Below are 13999 nucleotides of genomic sequence, written 5' to 3' on the forward strand. Positions count from 1 at the left end.
TACTGCCACCTGCTTGGAAAACAATTCTGGGGAGAACACAGGGTACAAATGTATTGTTATATTGCACTTACGTCATAGGATAAAGTTGTGTACATAGACACATCTATATTTAGATCTAACAAGAGGATTGATTGAACTTTGGAATCACTGCCAACTTAGAAGAGGGTAGAAGTATTATTTGTGTTCCTTGGGGGAGGTTCTCATCTTCTCCCGGAGGAATATTATGGTGAAAAGTACAAAAGAAGGCGGCATCATATATGATTAGATTGGAGCAGTTAAAGTACTATTTTTATTTTTTTTAAAAGGTTTTAAAGTTTCCGTTTGAGATACATAATTTGTGTTGCTATTCTATTTCTGGAGAGAGTTGCCTGGTAATTTTTGTGTCCAAGCTTATTACTCTAGTAAGTTATTATCACCTCTGTTGTTATCTTAACACTGACCAGGTGAGGGAGGAAGATTCAGCCTCAGTAACAGCAGAAATCACTGGTGGGGGAGGAGGAGGGTCCTGGAGATAAAATGTGTTGCTTCAGACAGCAGGTAGCTGCACACTGCTCTGAATTTGATCAGAGCTAAATACCAGTGTGGATTCATGTGGATAGCAGGCACACCATTATTCAGCTCTGAGTAGGCTTGCTCCAGTGTGTGGGCACTTGTCAGATGGGAATCATCATTGCTGCCATTGGGAAATGGGGTTAATAATGAGTTACACTGGCGATTAATATGGTAAGCATGTGAACGACGGGTGTATTTTGGAGGGGGACCAGCTACTGGGGCCCAAGCTACTGCTGCTGTACCCTTTACTATCAGGGAAAGGAACATCAGCCCACATTATGCAGAGATGCAGCTACTCAGTCTAGTACTAAATGCAGCCATTTGTGACATAATGTTCCCGACTGCTGCACAAGTGGCTGCATGTAAAACCAATGTGAGCAGCCACATCTCACAATGTGGATGGCCCGGGCCATTTTTGTTCTTTCCACTGATAGCAGTTGGTGCAGAGACCAAAAATGTACCTGTGATTACCTTCATACTTACTTCTCACCTACCAGCCCAGCCTCCTGAGCCTACATGCCTGTCTCCGTACATAGCTGCTAACCCCAACAGCAAGCACCATTCCCTAACCAGCAGCAACCTCTACCTACCCCCTTCCAGCAGCTTAAGCCTCATACTCACGAGGCACAAATGTAGCTAGTCGCCGAAGGTCCCTCCCCCCGCCGGAAGCTCCGCTCACTGCGTGTGTATTGCTGTCGCTAGTCCGCATACACACGCCGGACTAGCGACAGTTGCGGCGAAGTTGCGGAGACAGCTGTTGCCAGCGATTGACCATGTCAATCGCCTGGCGACAGCCCTTAGTAGTGACAATTCGGGGCGAGCGCCTAATACTCATGGGTGACCTGTCGCCGCAACACACGCGCGCCACGTGGTTGCGGCGACAATTGTGGCCCATGTGTATGAGGCTTTACTCTTCCCCCCTATCTCATCCAGCTCTTGCCCCCACCCAGAACCTCTTTCCTCCCCCCCAGTTACCACCTACAGTATTCAGCTCCTCTATCCTCTCCCCAGTCCTTTCTCTACCCAGCTAGCATTCATCCGCACCCACAAAGCCAGCACCTTTACAAAGGTATACAACCAGCACTGAGTTCCTCACATCTTCCCACCCAGCACACAATCTGTAACTCTCACCAGGGGCGTAACTAGAAATCACTGGGCCCCCCTGCAAAACTTTGGATGGGGCCCCCTCCTTTCCCCCTCCCCTGCTTTCTTCACAGGTAAACTGAGAACCAATGTTATTCAGTTGGCTAGCGCACACTTAAATGTGTTTCCCCATGCAGATAAAAACTGCCAGCAGTGATGCACTGCAGGCATTTTCTCTATTACATGCATTTCTGTGATAAAGCATGCATGTTTTCACACATACAGACACACATGGTGTGCAGAATATGCATACAGAAATCTGCTCCCAGTCTCAGCTTATTACACTCACTCTGTCCTCCTCTGATGGAGCAGAACTTGCTCTGCTGACTTCTCCAGCATCACTACAGTACACAGCACTTGGGGGAAGGGGGGGGGGTGGAGAGGCTGGGGGCAGGTCTCTGTACAAAGAACCTGCTACACACTGAATAGGGACTGTCTACAAATCTTTGTTTGCAAAATTTTGCATGATTCCTTATCAGTGGCAGAGCAGATGCAGTTATTAGAACAACTGTGCAGAGAGCAGAAAGGTTTTTTTCTCCATGACCTTCGTTTTCAGTCTCTCAGGACAGGGAAAAAAACGTTTCCCCTACAGGGCCCCCAGCAGCTTCGGGGCCTCCCTGCAGTTGCATCCCTTGCAGGGTCTATTGTTACACCCCTGACTCTCACATCCAGATAGCAGCTCTCTCCACTCATCCTGCACCTCTCCCACTTGCAGCCACCAACTTTCTCCAACCCCACTCATGTAAAAAAAAAATACTTGTTTAGCTAACCCTAGTGTAGCTTTAGAGACTGGGGAAGCCCGGGGGGCCATCTCCATAACATCACTGAGGCTGCCTCATTCAGTGGCAAGTGTTCATTGGGTGCATTGGTTGTGGCAGGATATTGACATGGGACCCTCTGTGTATTGGCATGGGACCAATGATTAAAGGTAATTATTTATTTTTATGTCATATTGTGAAAATATTTTTTACACACCTAGCAAATTAGGTGATTATAACATGCATGGGGGCTTTGCTGTTCATTAACTTTAATGCAGTTCGCAAAACTGTTTTGCCAAAAAATTGCAGAGCCATCTGAAGTGCAAGGACATCTTTGCAAGGCTTCCAGAGGCATTCTCGCTCATCCCTATGGATAAGGTTTTACTACTGAAAAGTTCAAAAGGTCATTACTCATGTTTATTTTGCAGTAGTATGAAGCAGATTTTACATGGCTGTTGTTTAGAATTCAGACACTGAAAATAGAAATATGAGACTCAGTCCTTTGTTACCAATGTAATATTCTATTTTCCATTAGTACTACACATGCATTTCATTATCTCATAATTTTATTTTGGGTTCAGGTGTGCTTTAAGTTTAGGATCCAGCCCTTAACTATAGGACTCGCTTGATAAGTTTAGGATTGCATAAGGAAAATAACTAGTTAATACAAAAGACTTCATCATAGTGAATGACTCAGATGCTTTAATACGGACAAGAGAAAAGCTTAGTGAATGGGTGCCATTGTTTGTGAAATTTCCAAGTCTGTCAATATGCAAATTTTGAGATGTCCAGATAATGCTTGATTATTTGTTTTTGTTTTTTTAAATAACTACCAGGCTATCTATCCAGGACGCTAGATTGCTAGATTATTATGTTTTTCTTTATAACCAAGTTTTGTTTAATCAACAAGTCTGTATTCACAATAAAAATCATCAATTTATGGTTTATTGACCTGTGTTTTTTTTTTGGGCCACTTTGAATGGCTAGGTGGCTAGTAGTAGTCAAATGAGAGGTTAGTAGATGCTCCCTATTCTAGTATTCCCTCCTCTGGCTGTTTCTAGCAATCTCTTTCCTGCCTATGCACCCACCCATTCCCCATATTGCGGTAGGGCACGCGTAAGATTATATTACTGCATGCAGCATGTCGTGCAACAGCCAGGTCATCTGGACTGTTCCAGTACTTCAGCCTCACCCTCTGCACCAATGGAAAGGAAGCAAAGTGAGTGCATGAGAAGAGGGGGCTGCTATGTGTCTTCAGGGAGGAGACAACATTTGAGAACAGTTCTTCAGGGACCAACTGCCACTTACCCAATAGTAAATAAGGGGAAGGAGCTTAAAAAAGGGTTTGTAGGCCAATAAGTATGCATTTTATAGTGCAGAACAATGCATATTTAATGCTGCTTTAAGAAGAAAAAAATTATGCTAGTACAAATTTCCAGGAACTGAATGTACATGTATGAAGCAACTGAACCCAGAGGCACTCTGCCACCCTCCTAAACCTTTGAGCCGAGCGACATTGTAGGTGGCCTTTCCACAACAGTAGGTTTGGCCAGGACTCCAAAACTGATTAAGAAGACAAAATATGCACTATATACTTTTAACCTATTAAAAGCATAGCAACAAAACATAGGGCTATTATTTATAACAGCTATTGTTTTATAGTCTCTCTCATTGAAGTTCTTTGGATGTGTTTAAGCTTTGCTCGTTAATCTTTTATAGGCTGTGCTTGTAATGTGTTAAATGGCAAAACACAGTCACAGTGCATTCTGCATTGTGCTTGTAGTTAAACTGGAAAGGTAGGAGTAAGGAAACGCCTTAAGCTAAGTAAGCATTAACTCCTCTGCTTAAAGTTCCCACAAACCCCGGAACAATACAGGCTAGACGTATGCTGCCCTTGACCGATCTGTAAGGTACGTATTAGTTTACAGCTACTCCTCTCTATACCTACTGTAGACACCTGGCTTTCTATTCTCTCTGCTGAACGAAGAACAAAGGACTTAAATATATAGTTCAGGAGTAGAACAGATCCACATTACCACATAACAAGCAGTTAGCAAACAGCTCACGTAATGCTGCTTATATACTGGTTATGCAGTCCTGATATAACTACTCAGGCATTGGCACAGTTATTGAGTGTTATGGAGCACAAAGACTTCAACCAAATGAAAGTAAAAATACTTCTAGTTGTATCAGTATTTTTACATTTCTTTATACAGTAATGAACCTCTGTTACATTAAGTTAAGTCTGTCTTTTGTCTTAATTTATTTTTAATTACTGTATTTCAACATTAATACTGAGTTTATGGTAAGTATACAATGTGGGGCATAGTACTGTTTTTTTTAGCTAGGCCTGTTTTTAACACTAACTCAAGCAACCAGAATGTACACTTATCCAGCATCAGCCAATACCTGATGGGGAGGGGGGGGGGGGGGGGTTACTGTATTTATAAATAATACTTGAGACTTTAGTATACACGGAGAAAATATTTCTAAAATGTTGATAAAATGTTATAGTGTGTGTGTGTGTGTTTATATATATATATATATATATATATATATATATATATATATATATATATATATATATATATATATATATATATATATATATCATCATCATAACTGAGCCAATGGTTCTTCTCCCTTTGACCCACCAGGATTGTACTTAATCTGAGTGTAGGGACTGCACAATATCTAATTTCCAAGAAATCCTCAAAAGTAGGCAACAGCAACTTTCCCTTGTTAAAGCCACACAAAAAAGGTTGGGGTGAGTCAACATTTAGCAATGATTCTGTTAGTTTGGTGAAACTGTTATTTACATTTGTATTTTATTTAGTACAATGCTTTGTATTATTTATAACGGTTTTTGAATTGTGCAACAAAACATCATGAGTTTCCATTATTCTTTATGAGATATTCGGTTTGGTATTAGAGTACTTTGGATTACAAGCAAGCATGTTTTCGGAATGAATTATGCTTGCAATCCTAGTTTCCACTGTATATATACAGTATATATATATATATATATATATATATATATATATATATATATATATATATATGTATATATATATATATATATATATATATGCTGATAATGTGAATCTGTCCTTTACTGAGCAAAAGTAAACAATTATTATTTAGTATTTATATTGCGCCAACATCTTTCGCAGCGTTTTACAGAGTATTCTTGACTGTCTCTCAGAGGGGCTCACAATCTAATTGTACAGTGGAAGCCAATTAACTTGTCTGTATGTTTTGAGATGTGAGAGGAAACCGGAATGCCCGGGGGAAACCCACACAGACACAATTAAAACATACAAACTCCTTGAAGCTAGTGCACTGGCTGGGAGCCGGGTCCCAGTGCTGTAAGGCAAGAATACTTACTCTTATTTAAAAGACCCATATAAATGAAAATTAGCCAAACATATAGTAATACCTGATTATGTATGTGTACAAGCCTAACACAATGAGGCAGCCATTTTTTTCATATTTTCTTTCTTCCCATAAATATGAAGTAGCATTTTCCTCCTGGTAATGCGTGTCATGTGTATGCCTGAGTTCTCTCTACATCCATAGCGTAGATGTCACCAATGACATGACTCTCTTACACTGTCCCTATGAGACTAACCATGTGCTTCACTGCTTAGGCAAAAATCACCCGATGGGCTTATTTCATTATTGCAACCATTGTGATAGGAAAACTGTATGGTAACAATTAAATGGAACTAATTCTGAATTATGTCAAAGGTTGCTAATACTCCTGTTATTATATATATACAATATAATTAAATTAAAATAATACAATTTACAAAAAACATGATCAGATGTGATTCCATTAGAAGGAAGCCTCCCAATGACCTGTACTGAATGCTTTCCAACACCCATCGGGTGCATGCGAGCCGCTGACAGGTGGTAAAGACCTAAGTGTGCTAAAACCTCTTAAAGGGACACTGAAGTGAAAAAAAAATTATGATATAATGATTTGTATGTGTAGTACAGCTAAAAAATAAAACATTAGGAGCAGAGACATAAGTCTAATATTGTTTCCAGTACAGGAAGAGTTAAGAAACTCCAGTTGTTATCTATGCAAAAGAGCCATTGAGCTCCACGACTTTCAAATTTGTAGAGAGCTCTGTCTTCTGAAGCTTGTTATCTCAGCTGTCAGTCACTGTGTTTTCTTTTCCTCTCCAGAGGACTGTCAATAGTTCACAAGACTGTTCTGTAAAGACATTTGGAATGCTGAGAAGTGTGTAAACTGCAAATATTAGAGAATGATGAAATGTTATAAAAACACTATATAACTGAAAATAAAAATATGAGAATATTTTCTTTGCTACTAATCTTCTAGTAATTATCTGTACTACTGTAACGATCGGTGAAGCACAGAGAGGTCTGATTACCGGTGATCTGCAGTATCACAGGTAATCCAATATACTTGCTAACCTCTGTTCACCTGAGTAGAGTGTTGTGATTGGTGCAACAGTAATACAGAGGACAAGCCTCAGTGCAGCAAGGAGGACTGCACAGATTCCTTCCGCAGATCTGAGCTCTCCAAGACGGGAGGAGTCAGACTGACAGTGGGAAGGGAAGTCCGAAAGTGACACTCAGGAGGAAGTGTCACCAACAGGACGGGGGAACCGCCTCCAATCGTGAGGTCGGTTCTCGAGGTCGGACAAACCAGGTCGTATACAGACGGACAGATAAGTACAATATCAGTAGGCAAAGACAGAGTCGGAGTACAGGCGGGGTTCAGCAACGGAGTATCAGATATATCGGGGTACAAAATCAGGAGGCAAAGGCGGAGTCAAAGTACAGGCAGGGTTCAGCAACGGAGTATCAGATATATCGGGGTACAAAATCAGGAGGCAGAGGCGGAGTCAAAGTACAGGCAGGGTTCAGCAACGGGGTATCAGATATGACGAGGTACAAGGTCAGAGTTCAGGAGGATAGTCGAGGCAGGCAAAGGTCATAACAGATAATCACAATCAAACTAGTACTTTAAGCTATCAACAGAATCTAGCTTAGTGTAGGATTACAGCTCCAGCTGGTCCCGGCACACTAACGGATCTGACTACGGATCTGGGTGCTCCCACGTATGTGATCGCAACGCCAGACACCCGAGAAATGACCAGCCAGTAGTATATATACCCTTTTCACTCCCCAGCACCTCCCACCGTGCTGGACCAATGGGAAGTGAAGCCAGAGTCAGCTGACCAGCCTGGTCAGCTGACTACTACTGGCTGCCATAAAGGCCCTGCCTGAGTGCGCGCGCGCGCGTCACTCTAAATCTCGAGGGACCACATGTCCCAGCCACAGCAGCCCCGCTCCGAGTCTCTGCCGCCGGAGCATGTGCGCGAACCGCCGCAACATGCTGCACGGAGGCAGCCGCCTCATGATGCGAGGAGACGGCTGCCTCTCCGTGCGATGTGGAAAGAGCCGCCCGCCGCTGGCTCATGGCGGCGGCTCTTCCGCGATTCCTCACAGTACCCCCCCCCCCCCCCCCCCCCGAGGAGTGGACTCTGGACAGCTCCTTCCAGGTTTTTCTGGATGTACTGCATGAAATTCCCTCACTAACTCGTCCGCATGCATGCGGTTCCCAGGTACCCATTGCCTCTCCTCAATCCCGTACCCCTTCCAATGTACGAGATACTGCACCGAGTTCTGTACAGTACGTGAATCTATGATCTTTTCCACCTCATACTCAGGTTGGGCATCGACTAAGACAGGAGGAGGAGGAGTGGGACCCACCTGGACTGCGGGTTTGAGAAGTGATACGTGGAAAGACCTTACTCCGCGCATGCTGGTGGGAAGATCAACGGTATATGTGACATCGTTGATCTTCCTAGTAACTGGGAATGGACCCACGAACCTGGGACCAAGTTTGTCAGAGGGTTGTTTTAGGGTCAGGTGACGGGTTGACACCCAAACCAAATCTCCTGGTTGGAATTTCCACTCTAACGAGCGTCTTTTGTCAGCCTGACCTTTCTGACTCTGGAATGCTTTTACAAGATTATTCTTGATGGTCCACCACATGTCCTTAAACGACCTTTGCCACGCCTCCAAGGCTGGGAACGGAATGGCCGCAACTGGCAATGGGGAGAATTTGGGCAGTTTACCTGTCACAATCTGAAATGGACAGAAACCTGAGGACGAACTCTTTAAGCTATTGTGGGCAAATTCTGCATAAGGTAAATATTTAACCCAATCACTCTGTGCCTCGGCAACGTAGCATCTCAAAAATTGCTCTAACGATTGGTTGACCCTCTCCGTCTGGCCATTTGTCTGTGGGTGGTACCCCGAGGAAAATGACAATTTCATGCCCATTTGGTGACAGAATGCCTTCCAAAATTTCGAAACAAACTGGACTCCCCGATCGGATACTATGTCTTCTGGAATGCCATGCAGTCTGAAGACATGGATGATATATAAATCGGCCAGTTCCTGGGCCGAGGGGAGTCCTTTCAGAGGCACGAAGTGGGCCATCTTACTAAAACGGTCAACCACCACCCAAATAACTGACATGCCTTCAGATCTCGGAAGCTCTCCCACGAAATCCATGGACAAGTGGGTCCATGGTTCACTCGGGGTGGGCAAAGGCTGCAAAGTACCTACAGATGCCAGCCGGGAGGGCTTGCTTTTCGCGCACACCGCACATTCCCTGACAAACTCTTTGCAGTCAGCGGCTAGCGAAGGCCACCATGCACATCTGGCCACGAGATCTTGCGTTCTAGACGCTCCAGGATGTCCCGCGTTCTTATGAGAGTGGATCATCTCCAAGATCTGGAGACGGAATGGTAACGGAACAAATAATACCCCGTCTGGTTTCCCTCCCGGGATATCCTGCTGAAAAAGACTCAAGGTCTCTTTCCAGTCCTCCCAAGTCTCGGTGGCGGCTAACACCACACTTCGTGGGACAATGGTCTCGGGAACAGAGGGCTGTGCTGTCTCCGGCTCAAAACACCTAGAGAGTGCGTCTGCCTTGGTATTCTTACTACCTGGCGTATACGTGATCAAAAATGTAAATCTCGAGAAAAATAGCGACCATCGAGCCTGCCTTGGGCTTAACCTTTTAGCCCCCTCGATGTATTCCAGGTTTTTGTGGTCGGTATAAACCGTGATAGTGTGCTCAGCTCCTTCTAGCCAATGACGCCACTCTTCAAAGGCCAATTTGATGGCTAGGAGCTCCCTGTTGCCTATGTCGTAGTTTCTCTCTGCCGGAGAGAACCTTCGGGAAAAATAGGCACATGGGTGTAGTCTACCCTGGAGACCAGAACGCTGGGACAGCACAGCCCCCACTCCGATCTCCGAGGCGTCTACCTCAACAATAAACGGAAAAGAAGTGTCCACGTGTCTGAGTATGGGTGCTGAGCAGAACAACCCCTTTAACTTAGAAAAAGCCTGTAAGGCCTCGGGAGACCAATGAGTGGTGTCTGCCCCTTTTTTAGTAAGGCTAGTAAGAGGGGCGACTACTGTGGAGTACCCCTTAATAAACCTTCTATAATAGTTCGCAAACCCCAAGAACCGTTGCAATGATTTTAACCCCACCGGCTGCGGCCATTCCAGGACCGCGGAGACCTTGGCAGGGTCCATAGACAGACCTGAGGTGGAGATTATATACCCCAGAAAGGCAACCGACGTGACCTCAAAAATACATTTCTCGAGTTTGGCGTATAACAGATTCTGCCTCAGTTTGTCTAATACCATCCTGACATGGGTTCTGTGTTCCGGGAGGTTGTTAGAAAAAATGAGAATGTCGTCTAGATAGACTAAAACGAACTTTCCCAACACCTCCCGAAAAACCTCATTGATGAGTTCCTGGAAGACGGCCGGGGCATTACACAAACCGAAGGGCATCACCCTATACTCGTAGTGCCCATCAGGGGTATTGAAGGCCGTCTTCCATTCATCGCCCTTCCTTATACGCACCAGGTTGTATGCCCCCCGTAAATCCAGTTTTGAAAATATCCTAGCCTCAGTGACCTGTGTGAATAAATCGTCTATAAGTGGTAACGGGTAGCGATTCTTCACTGTGATTTTATTGAGGCCACGATAATCGATGCAAGGCCGTAAACCCCCGTTTTTCTTTTTAACAAAAAAGAAGCCTGCCCCAGCGGGTGACCGGGACGGCCTGATGAAGCCCTTTGCCAAGTTCTCACGGATGTACTCCTGCATGGCGAGTTTCTCGGGGCCAGATAAGTTATATAAATGGCCTCAAGGAGGCATACAACCGGAACGAAGGTCAATGGGACAGTCAAATGGGCGATGCGGGGGTAATTTATCCGCGGCCTTGGGACAAAACACATCGGCATAATCTGAGTATTGTTCCGGTATACCTTCCACCTGTACCTTAGTTAGACCTAATGTCAGTCTCCCCAAACACTGCTGGAAACAATGAGGTGACCATGCTGTCAACTGTCCTGTGGCCCAGTCTATCTGCGGGGAATGAACCTGCAACCAAGGCATGCCTAGGATAATAGTGGAGGTGGACATGTGTAAAACAAAAAATTGTAACTGCTCCCCGTGCAATACCCCTATGGTGAGCTTCACAAGCGGAGTCTGTGACAGGGGACGATTCCGCTGCAAAGGGGAATGGTCAACTGCCGTGACCTGAATGGGGGGTCTCACGGGAGTGAGTGGTAGACCCAACTCCTGAGCAAACTCAAAGTTCATAAAGTTAGCCGCTGAGCCGGAGTCAATAAAAGCTTCAGTGGCAACAGACTTATCATCCCATGTGACCGTACAAGGGAGAAGTAATTTTTTCTCTTTAAGGGGTGAGGTTTGTGTGCCTAGGGTGTCACCCCCCACTACTCCTAGGCAGACCCGTTTCCCGCCCTGTTGGGGCAGTTTCGCACCCTATGTCCTGCCTCTGCACAGTATAGGCACAGTTGTTCCGTCATCCTCCGCCTTCGCTCCACCTGGGTCAGTTTTGATCGACCAATTTGCATCGGCTCGGGTGGAGGCAAGGCCGGAAAGGGTGAGACAGGCGGAGATGCTGTTACAGAGGATGCAGCAACCGGTGCCGCGTACGAAGTCACCCTGACACGGTGACTGCCCCTAGCCTGCCTCTGATGGCGTAGCCTGCGATCTACTCGAATGGCCGATGATATGGCCTCATCAACTGTCTTGGGCTCGGGTACGGTTAACATTAAGTCGAAGACCTCCTCCGTCAACCCAGACAAAAAATAATCCATTAGGGCGAAGTTATCAAATCTAGAGGTGACTGACCACATACGGAACTCCGCCGCATAATCCTCGACCGAACCTCTGCCTTGCCGCAAAAGTTTGAGCTTCCGCTCTGAGGACGCAGCAAGGTCAGGGTCGTCGTAGATTATGGCCATGGCCTTAAAGAATTCCTCTACCGAGGTCAGAGCGGTATCGGTAGGAGGCAGGTTATATGCCCAGGACTGGGAGTCCCCAGTCAACAAAGTTTTAATAAAGATGACCTGTTGGGTCTCAGTCCCCGAGGATCGGGGTCTCAACTCGAAATACGACAACACTCTACTCCTGAAATTCCGGAAGTCAGACTTGTGGCCGGAAAATTTATCAGGTACAGGCATACGTATGTCATCACTATGAGGGGATCGCACTGAATCAACTGACGTCTGGAGGGTTTTCACAGAGCCTGATAGAGCATCGATTAAGGCTTTGTGCTGGCCCAGTGCTTGATGAATTTTATCCACCAAAGTGGCAAGCACAGTCAGAGGATCAGCGCGTGATTCCATCGGTTTTGTGGTCTGGCGTTCTGTAACGATCGGTGAAGCACAGAGAGGTCTGATTACCGGTGATCTGCAGTATCACAGGTAATCCAATATACTTGCTAACCTCTGTTCACCTGAGTAGAGTGTTGTGATTGGTGCAACAGTAATACAGAGGACAAGCCTCAGTGCAGCAAGGAGGACTGCACAGATTCCTTCCGCAGATCTGAGCTCTCCAAGACGGGAGGAGTCAGACTGACAGTGGGAAGGGAAGTCCGAAAGTGACACTCAGGAGGAAGTGTCACCAACAGGACGGGGGAACCGCCTCCAATCGTGAGGTCGGTTCTCGAGGTCGGACAAACCAGGTCGTATACAGACGGACAGATAAGTACAATATCAGTAGGCAAAGACAGAGTCAGAGTACAGGCGGGGTTCAGCAACGGAGTATCAGATATATCGGGGTACAAAATCAGGAGGCAAAGGCGGAGTCAAAGTACAGGCAGGGTTCAGCAACGGAGTATCAGATATATCGGGGTACAAAATCAGGAGGCAGAGGCGGAGTCAAAGTACAGGCAGGGTTCAGCAACGGGGTATCAGATATGACGAGGTACAAGGTCAGAGTTCAGGAGGATAGTCGAGGCAGGCAAAGGTCATAACAGATAATCACAATCAAACTAGTACTTTAAGCTATCAACAGAATCTAGCTTAGTGTAGGATTACAGCTCCAGCTGGTCCCGGCACACTAACGGATCTGACTACGGATCTGGGTGCTCCCACGTATGTGATCGCAACGCCAGACACCCGAGAAATGACCAGCCAGTAGTATATATACCCTTTTCACTCCCCAGCACCTCCCACCGTGCTGGACCAATGGGGAGTGAAGCCAGAGTCAGCTGACCAGCCTGGTCAGCTGACTACTACTGGCTGCCATAAAGGCCCTGCCTGAGTGCGCGCGCGCGCGTCACTCTAAATCTCGAGGGACCACATGTCCCAGCCACAGCAGCCCCGCTCCGAGTCTCTGCCGCCGGAGCATGTGCGCGAACCACCGCGTCCAACGCGGCGGTTTCGCCGCGTTCCGCAACATGCTGCACGGAGGCAGCCGCCTCATGATGCGAGGAGACGGCTGCCTCTCCGTGCGATGCGGAAAGAGCCGCCCGCCGCTGGCTCATGGCGGCGGCTCTTCCGCGATTCCTCACAACTACACAACCAATTCATTATATCATAATTTTTTTTCTCGCCTCAGTGTCTCCTTAAATGATCAGAAGTGATAGAGACAGATGTAGAAAGCACTTCTGCAAATGCTTACATTGTTTATTTTACCTTCTTTTTTAAGATACAGGTGTGTCCCTAGCAGGGGTACAGCGTGTAAGTATACAGTGTCACACTGTGGTTATTATGATAGGAAAATAGCTGTAGTGTGCTCTGATCCTTGTTTTTAAAAACGTTCTTGTTTTCACTGCTTCAACATTTGTAAGTTGATTATACATGCTAATATATCATCCCTCTCCTGCAGTGCTGTTAGCATCCACAGTTGCAAAGTTCAGGAGTATGAACTTTTGATTCTTTTTTGCAATGTAAACAATGGCAGTGACTAACTTGTATTTTTAATAAAGGTAAAATCAGGAAAGCAAATGTACTACATTGCAGCCTCATTTTATGTTATTTTAAGCTCAGTTAAGTATAAGTATGCGAAAACTGCAATACATTTTCCAAATACCGTAACTAAATATTTCAAATTGAATAACGTCACAGGCTCCAGTGTAAACCAAGCCTTAGTTTGGTCCTTGCTTGTGGTGGTTTTGTTAAGTTTGGAATCTCTTCTTTTAGCAGAATCCACAGACATCAGAA

The 13999-nt window shown here is 45.5% G+C and overlaps 1 protein-coding gene and 1 long non-coding RNA gene across 4 annotated transcripts in view; one reads left to right on the forward strand and one right to left on the reverse strand.

Moving 5' to 3' along the window:
* LOC137545780 (uncharacterized) overlaps positions 1–13999 on the reverse strand; it is a 107788-nt gene that overhangs the window by 45260 nt on the left and 48529 nt on the right. The gene's annotated exons all lie outside the window — the stretch shown is intronic.
* LOC137545779 (cell adhesion molecule 1-like) overlaps positions 4249–13999 on the forward strand; it is a 48540-nt gene continuing 38789 nt past the window's right edge. The window contains exons 1-2 of one of the 3 annotated variants that reach the window (XM_068267377.1): positions 4249–4363; positions 5111–5220. The gene's annotated coding sequence lies outside the window, so the exon portion shown is untranslated. The remainder of the gene's footprint in view (positions 4364–5110; positions 5221–13999) is intronic. The other 2 variants (XM_068267378.1, XM_068267379.1) reach the window with 2 other exon arrangements.

Source organism: Hyperolius riggenbachi, chromosome 2 (genome assembly GCF_040937935.1).
Source record: "Hyperolius riggenbachi isolate aHypRig1 chromosome 2, aHypRig1.pri, whole genome shotgun sequence".
Taxonomy (NCBI): domain Eukaryota; kingdom Metazoa; phylum Chordata; class Amphibia; order Anura; family Hyperoliidae; genus Hyperolius; species Hyperolius riggenbachi.